This window comes from Falco rusticolus, chromosome 15, assembly GCF_015220075.1.
Source record: "Falco rusticolus isolate bFalRus1 chromosome 15, bFalRus1.pri, whole genome shotgun sequence".
NCBI classification, from domain to species: domain Eukaryota; kingdom Metazoa; phylum Chordata; class Aves; order Falconiformes; family Falconidae; genus Falco; species Falco rusticolus.
Window position 1 is genome coordinate 19,636,822 of NC_051201.1, and position 10,707 is coordinate 19,647,528.

Genomic DNA, 10,707 nt, shown 5'->3' on the forward strand with positions numbered 1-10,707 from the left:
TTAAAAAACAACAATAAATCTTGGGGCTCCCCTCGGACCGTGGAAGGGCGGCGCTCGGCAGGGCAGCGCCGCCCCCCGCCAGCCGCTGTGCTGCGCTGCACGCTCGGTCCCGGCGCGCAGCGGTCCCCGCTCCCCGCCCGGGTAGCGGCAGCGGGGGGCTCCCCTGGCGAGGGGGCGAGCCCCAGGGAAAGGGGGAGCGTGGGGTAAAACGCTGCACCGGGGAAACTGGAGCGCCGGCTGGAGCCGGGGGGATCTCCTCTCCAGCCACACGCAAAGCAGCCAGTTGCTAAGGCAGCGGGCTGGCAGGGCCGGGCGCGCTGGCCCTGATGCTCCGCCAGCGGGCTGGCAGCCGGGCGCGCACCGTTGTGCTCCCCCCCCTTCATAACGGGGGCAGCGGGGGGCGCCCCCCCCTCCCTGCAGCGGGGTGGGCGCCTGAGTGGCGGCGGGGGCCACCAGCCCAGCCGCTTCATCTCTTGGCCCGGGGGGAGCGAAATGCAATTTCGCCTTCGCGTTTCAAAAAGCTGGCGCCAGCGGTGGGTATCTTGGCTGCGTTTCGTCCACAGCAGCCTTCACAGGGAGTTTAATTATGAATTAATAGCTGATAACGCAATTGATAGCCTGTGTTGTTTGAAAGCTAGCCTTGAAAATAAAGGATCCCTTTTAACGCGTTCTGCAGCTGTCTGAAAAAAGCTCTAGGGAGCGGTGTGTGCGTTTTACTATGGAATTATCAGCTCAAACTAGTTTTGCAGATTAGTGACTGCAATACCCCTTAATCAAGAAATCAGTGTACGTTGACAGGTCAGTCCGGCACTGATGTAAGTTTTGCCTTCAGATTGCACAGGGGTCGGCGGGAGGCTTAGAGCAGAGGAGGAGGGTAAGACTAGACATTTCCCACGCTCAGAAGAACCTTATCCCTAGCTTTCTCAATCTGGCCTACCTTTTTGACAAAGCAATCCCCAGGCCGCTGAAAGAAAGAAATTGTGTAAGGAGCAGAAGAGAGACAAATGAGGGAGAATGGTTCGTTCACAAGAACTGAGTAGTAAGTCTGCTTTTAAATAGCTGGGGTTTGAAATAAACAAGAAAGATCCATGCTGTGGTGTGACTGCTGATAAGGGTGTATGGGTCTCTCAGTTCACTTAACACAAACTTGCTAGTAGACCACCCCTGGGGAAAGCCAGAGCAATGACACCTGTTAGTATTGATCAGACAGGTGGAAAGGCTTCTAAGACTCCTGTGCTTTCATATACCTACATTTTACTTTATATCTTTGCTCTGTTAAGGAAAACAACAATAATCTTCATGTGGCCACGTGCATTTCAGTAACAGCTGCATCAGTTTTGGAGGAGATAAAAAAACCCCAGGTTTTCCTCCATTCAGAACTCATGGTATCTTGAAGACCTAGGGTGAGATTATTTTTTTTCCCCACAGTAACCCTAAAATGAGCATATTTGGAAATACAATCTCAATGAGGTCTGTAAAGTTTTACCAGCAATTTCTGTGGGCAAATTAGGCCAATTTTGATAATCTAGAAAGCATTTCTGTTAATGTTCTGACATGAGTTCTGACAGGCTGGAAACATCCCAGTGCACCGCTTAGTCCACTGTCTAATATCTTCAATATTTTTTTCCCCAGAGGAAAGTGGAACAGTTGGCCAAAAAGTAGCATTTTCTGTTTAACCCTCTTTTGCTGAGTTATGTTTCATTAGTGTTCACAGTAAGTATGACCTAATAAGCTAGAGTCTACCAGGAAAACAGGAAGATTGAATAACAGGTGGCAAAGAATTTTACATAGAAAAAGGGCAAGGTGATAACTCACCACTGAGCAAGTTAGTTCGTGCTTAGTCTTCTGTCTTCTTTTCCTGCTTTCCACTTTATAAAGCTTTTGAGTGAAACTCTGGTCTAAGTAACCTGTCCAAGAAAAAGGAGATTGAAAAAGGAATTGAAATAAGTCTCAAGAGTTAATGTTTTTGGAGTCATGCTTATTCAGGATGAAGAATTAAACCGGGTACTTCCTTCTCATCTTGCCAGACCAGCTTTCAAAAGCAAGGAGCTGTCTTTAGGCACCAAAAAATGCATCTATGCCACCACAAAACAATGGCACTGAAATTGTATGGCATGAGGGGAAAAAAAAAATCAAGCTCATGCATGTATACCAGCAACTCCTCTCTCTGGAATGGAAACTATATCCAAGTGTCTTAGGAGAGAATTTAGCCCTAGGAAACAATTCAGGTTTATTGAAGCAAAAATATTTCTTTTGTCTGAAGACTGGTTCTTTACAGACTTGGAGAAAACCCATATTTACAGATAAGACGTTATCTACCCATATGAACTTTGTTGTTTAGCATCTGGTTTGTAAGAGAACTGAAATTTCAGCCTGGGTGACTGACTTTTTTGTTTGTTTGTTTTACCCCTGAGTACGAATACTGATTTGTTACATCTGAAGGTATGAGTGGCCATGGTAAGTTTAAAAGCTGTCTGATACGAATACGAGGCTGCAACGAAACCAGATGATCTATAATACTACAGCATTTACCTGAGACAACACCACTACCTCTCATTAAGTAATGGGGATGTCCTTTTTCTACAAATTTCTACAAAAATTACCTTTTTCTACAAATTTATACAAAAAATACCTGTTTTCTACAGATCTAAATGGAATTCAGGATTATGGTTTCATTAGGGTACAGACTGGTCAGTGAAAGAGCAGAGAAAATAATACTAATTGCTTTTTTTTCCCCCTCCTGTCTATACACCAGACAGCCCACCCCCAACAGAGAAAAACTGAACTGCTAAGAAAGTCTTGTGGTTTCACTGCGAAAAACACTGAGACCAGCTTAGAAAATCAAGGCTTATTAGATAAGAAAAGGCCTAAATTCTTGGTACTCTAATATATGTTAAGAGCATCAGTGAAATCAGCAACCTAACAATCAGCAAATCCATGGTCTCCCCTCTGATACACGATCAGGAACTGCTTTCTAAATCGTTTATTACCTAGAAATCATATAAGCAAAGACCCAGTTCAGTTCTTAACTAGTAAGCCACTGTGTATTTGTGAACTGCCTTAAGTAGGTATAAGCTTCCAGCTGAAGGGTCAGTACGCTTCCAGAGTAAACAACTATGCCAGAAGGAAAAGGTTCTATGAGAAACTCTGAGTCTTCTAGAAGGGTAATTTGGTAAACTGCTGAAGAGTTTAAATTAACTTAAATCTGCAGGGCAGGCAAGCAAGGTCAAGTTTGCCTTGAACACTTCTTTTTACAGGTGACACCACTCAAATATTAAAAAAAAAGCAGCTTGGCTTTTACAGCCTGACTGCACGCTGCATTGGCTGTTACAGAAACAGATTTGACTTACTTGTGCAAGGTGTTTCAGGCTTTCCCTGACAGACAGCAATTCACAGGTTCTCGTGTGGTGTGCATACAGTCATCCTAGGAGAAAGTAAACATAGAATTAATATTAGTATCATGGAGTGCTTTTAAAGATATAGTGGAGGGAACAGCCTGCCGCAGCCTTCGCAAAGGGAGGTGGTACACGCATTGGGAGGCCCCTGCAAATGAGCTGTGGATTATTGTTAGCCTATGGACTCGCAATATATAACGTTAACTTCAATCAAACAACAAAAAGTAACATTATTTCAACTCCTTCTCAATGAAAGTGCTTTGTCATTTGCTTAAGGATAGAAGGAGCCAGCATCTGAAACTGTGTTTGAGGACAGCTTTTCTTATCTTCCCTTCTTTGTGGGGAGATGCCTAATTTTAAAGAAAATAATTTATTTTTTCTAACTAGGAAAATCAAGGCCAAGCAAGAAGTGTCATCCTTAGAAATAAGTATGTCATAAAATTACAATTCAGATTATTTTGGGGGGTTTTTGTTTGTTTTTTTTTTGCCTTCATCTGTAAATTTGTTTTGCCCCTAACATTGTTTGGAGTGCTTTTAATTACATTACAAAAAAAACTAATTCTGTGCATGAAGCTTTGAAATGCCTCATTGGTGGAGTAACCTGCCCAATTACTGTGTCATTGCTGACTGTAATGTTTATGTCCCCAGGCAGAATATGTGGCTTGCCTAGAGGTATATGTACAGTGCCCTAGAGAAGCCTGAGACTTAATATCCATAATTGTGTTTATCCAAAATATGTAAAACTTCTTGAGTGGAATACCTGCATTCTGATCTTTTAGATAATAACCAAATTGCATCTCTCTCAATACAGGCCAGTATAATGCTTCTCTCTTCTTTGTCAATGGGACAATCTATGAATTGTGAATCTATGAATCTATGGATTATGCGTGGAAACCATGGGAAATTTCTAAACCATATGATATGAAAAGTATTTCTGAGATATCCTGGATTATCAACTTAGTAGCAGGGTAGTGGCCCAGAAAAAAAAAATAATCCAGGTAGAACAGAAACAGGATTGTTGGTTAGTGGAAAGGTTTGCAGATTTATAGACTTGCAGATTCTATAGCATCGATCTAACATAGTAAAAAATTCTCTGGGAAACTGAAGCCCTGCTCAGTTATCTCCCACACATTTAGGCACAAAGCCCTGACACCTGAAAGAATTACATACTTGCAAGTTTTGAACCAATATCAAAATGTAAATACAGATATTTAAAACTGTGTAAAGAGGAAGGCTGGGATATGCACTGCAGTAGATCCATAACTATTGTTTTGAAAGACTTTTTCTGCCAGAGTAGAACCTGGGTGACAAACACCCCAGTGCTGACCATCAGAAAAAATAACAAAACAAAAATTGCCACTGCCAAGGTACAGCCTCCCTCAACACGAGGCTTGGCAGAAATTTTGCAAGTTCATGACCAGCATTTCACCATAGCGAACTTCCGTTTTCAGCACATTCCTGCTGCTCCTCATCCAAGGATCACACCAGCTGTGTGGACAAAGCAGGCCAGAAACCAGCAACCTTGCAGCAAAGGTTTCTCACTAACAAAGATCAGGATCTATTTCATTCGTGGCAAAGCTAAGCAGCTACTGAAAGAGGTCCTTTGGAGAGGACCACAACGTGTATACCCACATGTAAAGAACTGGGGACAGAGCAGTAAGAGCTTATGGGAGATGCAATGTGCAATCCTCCACACACCATTTCCAGGAGAAAAATAAGGCAAGGGAAGGTCACATTACACCTGTATACAGGAGCTCCTACACTAACTGCAGCTGAAAATTTTGCTGCTGTTCTCACAGAAAACACATCACAGCTTAGACATTAAAAGACCACAAGAGGACACTATGGTGCCACTTCAAAATTTAGTCACTTCAAGGAACTTCTGCCCCATTTATACTCATAACTGTATTTGATATGTGGCATAGCCATTTCTGCCACGATACCTTAATCTCATCTTTAGAGACTGAAAAGTTATTAAATCTTTGAGATTATTTTTTTCCCCCACTCAGTCAGGTTTTCTCCACTAAACTTGTTAAACATGGCAGTACTTTTCAGGGTAGGATTAAGATGCTGGAAAAACACTACTCAGTGGTTTGCTGTGTATTTTTCTTTTGTCCGGGGATCAATTTTCAGTGCAGTTACATTTTTAGTACGGACAGATTTGTCATCATCTGTTTAATTTTTAATAAAGAGCTCAGAGAAGAAACTGAGCACGGGCCTAGACAAGATTCTTTAGATGTTGAGTTTAGCTACAGGAGGACACTCAGGAAAGTTAATTCAAATGAAATCTTCAAAGCTGTATTAAAGTTTTTCTTTTGAATGTTTGTATTGCTGTCTAAAGGGACTTTGTTTTGATTTGTCTGACAAAACCTGTATCAGCTTCAGTTTTAATCTTAGCTATTTTAGTCTTTGTTTCTCAGCAACAACCCACAGGGGAACTTGAATTCTTGTTTCCTGTGCTTTTCTTTCATTGCAGAACCGGCAAAAGAAATGCTTTGTGAAAACAGCGAGACCAGGTGCTGAGAAAGGGCTTCAGGGAAAAATACTTACCCATTATATGTGGGAAAGAGTCATCCTAGTGAAGTTGACAAAACAATTTGGGGAGAAGCAACAGAAACAGAGCAAATTTAAGTGACTTCTCATTTGAGTTTTGATCACTAGGGCTAAGAGCCTTGACTAGAAGAAGGCAGAAACATTTCTGCGATGTTAGCTAAATGCTGAACTTTTGTTTACTTAGGCGGGTTTTTTCCCCACTATTTGTTGACTCATGACAGAAGCAGCTGAACCAGGTCTAGTATCTCTCTGAGGTCACAGCTTTAGGAAGAGGGGTTGTTTGTTGCTTTTGCTTTGCAACAACAACAACAAAAAAAGACTTAACAGGTTGTAATAATTTCTCAAACAGTACAGACATTGGGGAAAGAATTGCAACATTTGCAGTTTGAGTGCCAGGAAGTGAAACAGGCTCAAAACAGGCTCATCTGGTAATACCGGACCAAATGACTGAGAGGTTCTAGATCAATCACCAAAGATCCTGAACATCTGTGAAATACAGAAATGGGCCAAAAATGTTTCCCATTGCCACCAGTTGTTTTTCCTCTGACATAAATTACATAATGAACTTTATAAATAAATATGAAAGTTAGTAGAAGCTTTTCCATTTATCTGGTTTCCAAAAGATATAAAAAAAGAAAATTATAGGAGCACCAGACACCTACCACACCATCTCAAGTTGTTTTATGTAGATGTAAGGTTTGTAGGTAAAATAACAAGACAAAAATCAAGACCACATTAGGAAAAAAAATGTTCTTGAAACACTGAATCCAAGAAGGGGTTATTCAGCGTCACAGTCTGTCCTGAAAACAGTTCAGCAGATCCACTGACATACTGCTCTGGGTCTTCAAATTAAATCCAACAAATTTTAATAGCAAATGAAATTCACTGTTAGTGGCAAGAATCTTCTGATCATTTAATATTTTTTGTAGTTTAGACATGTTACATTTTCAAATTTTGAAGCAATTTGATCATTTCCATATGTATAAATCCAAGAAGAGTAAACAGAGGAGCTGCTGCTTTCAATAGCAAATGGAAGAAATCCAAGTTGCTGCAGTCTGCTCTGCTCTGCCGCTCCTCCCCTCCACTAACGCTGAACGTGGTTAACCCAATCACTGACATGATCCGCAGGAAACCCATCACTTGAGGGAGGAAACCAACTAGTTTTCAGCTAGATCAGCTCCTTGGACCAGCTTACCATATAGTTACACAAACACGAGTGTTGTCACAAGGGACAGGGGAGACAACATGCAGCAAAGAAACAGGGCAGGAATGCACCAGCCAAAGTTGACACTGGCTTAAACTGCTACGTCACTGCACCCTGCTCCAGAAAGTGATGGAGCTGCAATAATACCCAGCTTTTCCAAGTTGGTTCCGTGCTGTAGATGGCCACTGAACCTTATGTTTAAGATCAGACAGAAGTTAATAAATTTTTATATGAGTCATTAGACTTAACGTGTGATGTTTACTGACCTTGAAACATAGAAATATGCTGGCATGTTGCTTAGGCAGCTCAATAATATGCAAGAAGGAGTGCAGATGTTAAGCACCAGCACAGTTCAGTAGTCCGTATCCAATGTAAAACATGCAAAAGTCCTTCCATGGCCCAAACAAGTCACCTACTGATCAGAAGTTAAGATACGTGAACCGAACTACTCGGATTTTGCAGAACAGATCAGCTGTATATGTTAAACTGGCAACAGACTTGTTAGGCTTAGTTTCTAGCATCACCCACTTACCCAGATGAGACAACTGAGAATTGAAGTTGTTTTTTTCTGTGGCTGCTATAGCCCATTAGTCTGGAAAAGGACAGTACTGGGGGAATGGTGCTGGCGTCAGCCTTTTAGAATCAGATCAATAGTCTGCATCAATATTCCATCTGTAGTTTTTGGCTGTTCATATCACACATGTGAAAGCATGGGCCTTGGATTGTTACAGATGCCTTGAAGTTTGGGTCTTATTTAGAAAATCAGCCTGAAGTACTTGATAGTACATCGATTTTGAGATTTACAGAAATAGTAATAACTATTTTCAGAATTCACGTTAGCACATCTCATTATTTAGAAGAGGTAAATAATGACTTGCATTCTTCCTTTTGGCAGCCAGCAAAGCTTATTACAAAGTTGATATCTCAGTTATATCTGATACTTCATGGATACCACTAGCCATAATCGAATCTGTCAGTTGAGCTAGCATGTGTTTCAAAATTACCAATGCAAATTGCTTTTATTAATTGGTGCAGTGCAAAAGCATTCAATTTCAGGATGAATCATCCTCTCCATTGGGAGGCAGAAATCAGAGTGCAATCATTTTATGCCTGAGCTGTTAGAAATGCAGTGTCGTGACGACTACTGCAAGCTGCTGTCAGTAGGACTGAGACACTAGCACTCAGACTGAAGGGACACTATAGTTTTTCTGGCAGCAGTGGTAGCTGTATCTTACACAATTGTATTTTTGAAATGGAACTCTAAAGAGATGCCTTTCTACCATGTTTCAGGTGGTGTGATTTTGATTGTTTAAGAAAAATAACTAACCGCATCTATTAGATAAGCTAGAAACCACATGCATAATCATTGCACGACGCACAAGTTACCATTTCTTGTTTGACGATTTTGTGCTCGGGTGTCAGTTTCCCACAAGCAGCTTATTTGAAGCATTCTGAATTTACATTGTAACTAGCAATGTAAAAAGGGACTTCCAGATCTTCACACATCTGTGAGCAATGCCGTGAAGTAGAGGTTATCCCAACCTTGGTGCAGGCAACCTGTCTGCTTCCCCATAAGCCTTGTCCACTGTGGCTTGAGTAGCTTGACCAAGTGATTTGCTGCAGTCACCACTGTCATCATGGACTCACTGCAATGACCGAGTCATCCACGTTCTCTTTCCATAGGCACTTGCTTGGAATTCTCTACAGGTTAGGTGGTATCTGAGAGAAGATGAGGCTGACTGCCTACAGCCAGGATGCTCTAGGGTTAAACATACCTGACTTTCTCCTGCCTGCCATGGGGTAGGCTACCTTCACCGTGAAGAACAGACTCAGAGCCCTCATGTTACCCTGGCTTTCCTTCTGCAGCAGAGTTGCACGGTTGTTTCAGCGTTTCCTGGAGTTCTAAACATTCACATTGTTTTGTGAGATTACACCAGCATCTATACACAATTTTAAACAGTATTTTATTTAAATTTCATTTATATTTTTTGCCACAAGGCTACAAATTATTAAATGCACAAAGCAGTCAAACAAATAAGTGCAATACACTGTAGATAAAACAATGAAATAAACTACAAATATCTATAGTATGGTGGAATCAGTCATATAAAAGTATTATTCATATCTTTAAGAAAAGGAATACATTTTTAATCCATGCTTTAGTATGGGGAAAAAATTAGAAGTTAGCAGGGAGGAATTTGATGACACGGTAGAAAGAAAAAGGCTGGAAGGAATAACAAAGCATGTCTCAAATATATAATGAAGTTACTATCACAGTACTAATTCTGTGGAAAGAGACCATGGATGGCAGCTTTCCAATGCTTTGTGAAGCTATTAGCAGAAGTACTGATGGGAAATAAGTGTTTGCCCTATTGAAATCATTTTACCAGTAAAACAAGTTCTGATGCAGTCAAGCATTTTTGGGAAGGCAAGACTTCCGAGTCAGTGCAGTAATTCCCCACTGTAGATGCATAACCAGGATTTATTGAGAAAATGTTCTTTAAAACTTGGCTTGCATGCAACTGGATTATTCGGCATGGTTTGTAAAGAATTCTGTAAGTGGCAGTAGTATATTCAGAATATACTTATCAAGGAGACCACCTTATCAGAAGAATTAATGAAGCTTCATTTTGAAGCAATAAAAGAACATGTCTTCTTCCAGAAACCCTACTTATACGTGGAATACAGCCAGGAACAGTCTCAGGTGACTCTAGAAAATAACTGACTTGCTGTTTCCATTCTGTTCATGCTTAGTCTTGTCTTTCAGTTGTTAAATACTTTGCATTTACAAATGCTGTCCTTAAAACAATTACAGAACTTTTATTTTATACTAAGGCTAAATTCTGTAGATGTCATATCAGTAAATAAAGGCACATATCATGGGATAAAAATCACAATTAACGGCAAGTATCATGAGAAGGCATTTACCAGCAAGAACTGGGAAATGACCCCAGAAGATACAGTGCTGCTGTCTTACAATTTCATCAGGAGTCTCACGATATTTGACTAAAAATTAAGATTTAAGCCATATTAGCCTACCAAGAATGGGCCTATCACAATATATGCTTTTCTGTATAACAGTAGCTTCTAACCTCACATACCTTGTGTATTTGATAATGTGTTCTGAAGGCTGAAACAGCAGAAGATTTATTATAAAAAGATTTCTTTTTAATCTCATGTCTATGAATCCTTTGGCAATGGTCTGATATTAGCCAGCTAGAACAAAAATAAAATAATAAAACCTCATATTGACAAGGATATTTTTTAAAAAATATGGAAATATTTCCACAAAGCTGTGGAACATTCTAACAAAAATTTTCTTAAAATACTGATTTTATACTCTTCAGACTGCAATAAAAATATCAGAACAAGATTTCACACTCTGACTAGCCAGAATTCCTGCTTGGTCCTACCTTATTCTTGCTCCTAGCTTCATGAACATGCAGCAAATAGAAGTTCCCAAATTACAGAAAAGTATCTACAACATTGCCTGCTCACCTGTACCTGAATGCAAAACACCTACCTCCACCCTTCAATAACTCTCCAGTTGCCCAC

The 10,707-nt window shown here is 40.5% G+C and overlaps 1 protein-coding gene across 1 annotated transcript in view; it reads right to left on the minus strand.

The window, feature by feature from the left end:
* The window catches only part of SLC12A4 (solute carrier family 12 member 4), a 61,393-nt gene extending 50,772 nt beyond the window's left edge, over nt 1-10,621 (minus strand). Inside the window, exons 1-4 of the mRNA XM_037409043.1 lie at nt 10,254-10,621; nt 7,419-9,054; nt 3,351-3,424; nt 1,816-1,907 (exon numbers count right to left, since the gene is read on the minus strand). The gene's annotated coding sequence lies outside the window, so the exon portion shown is untranslated. The remainder of the gene's footprint in view (nt 1-1,815; nt 1,908-3,350; nt 3,425-7,418; nt 9,055-10,253) is intronic.
* Nucleotides 10,622-10,707: the final 86 nt, after the last annotated feature.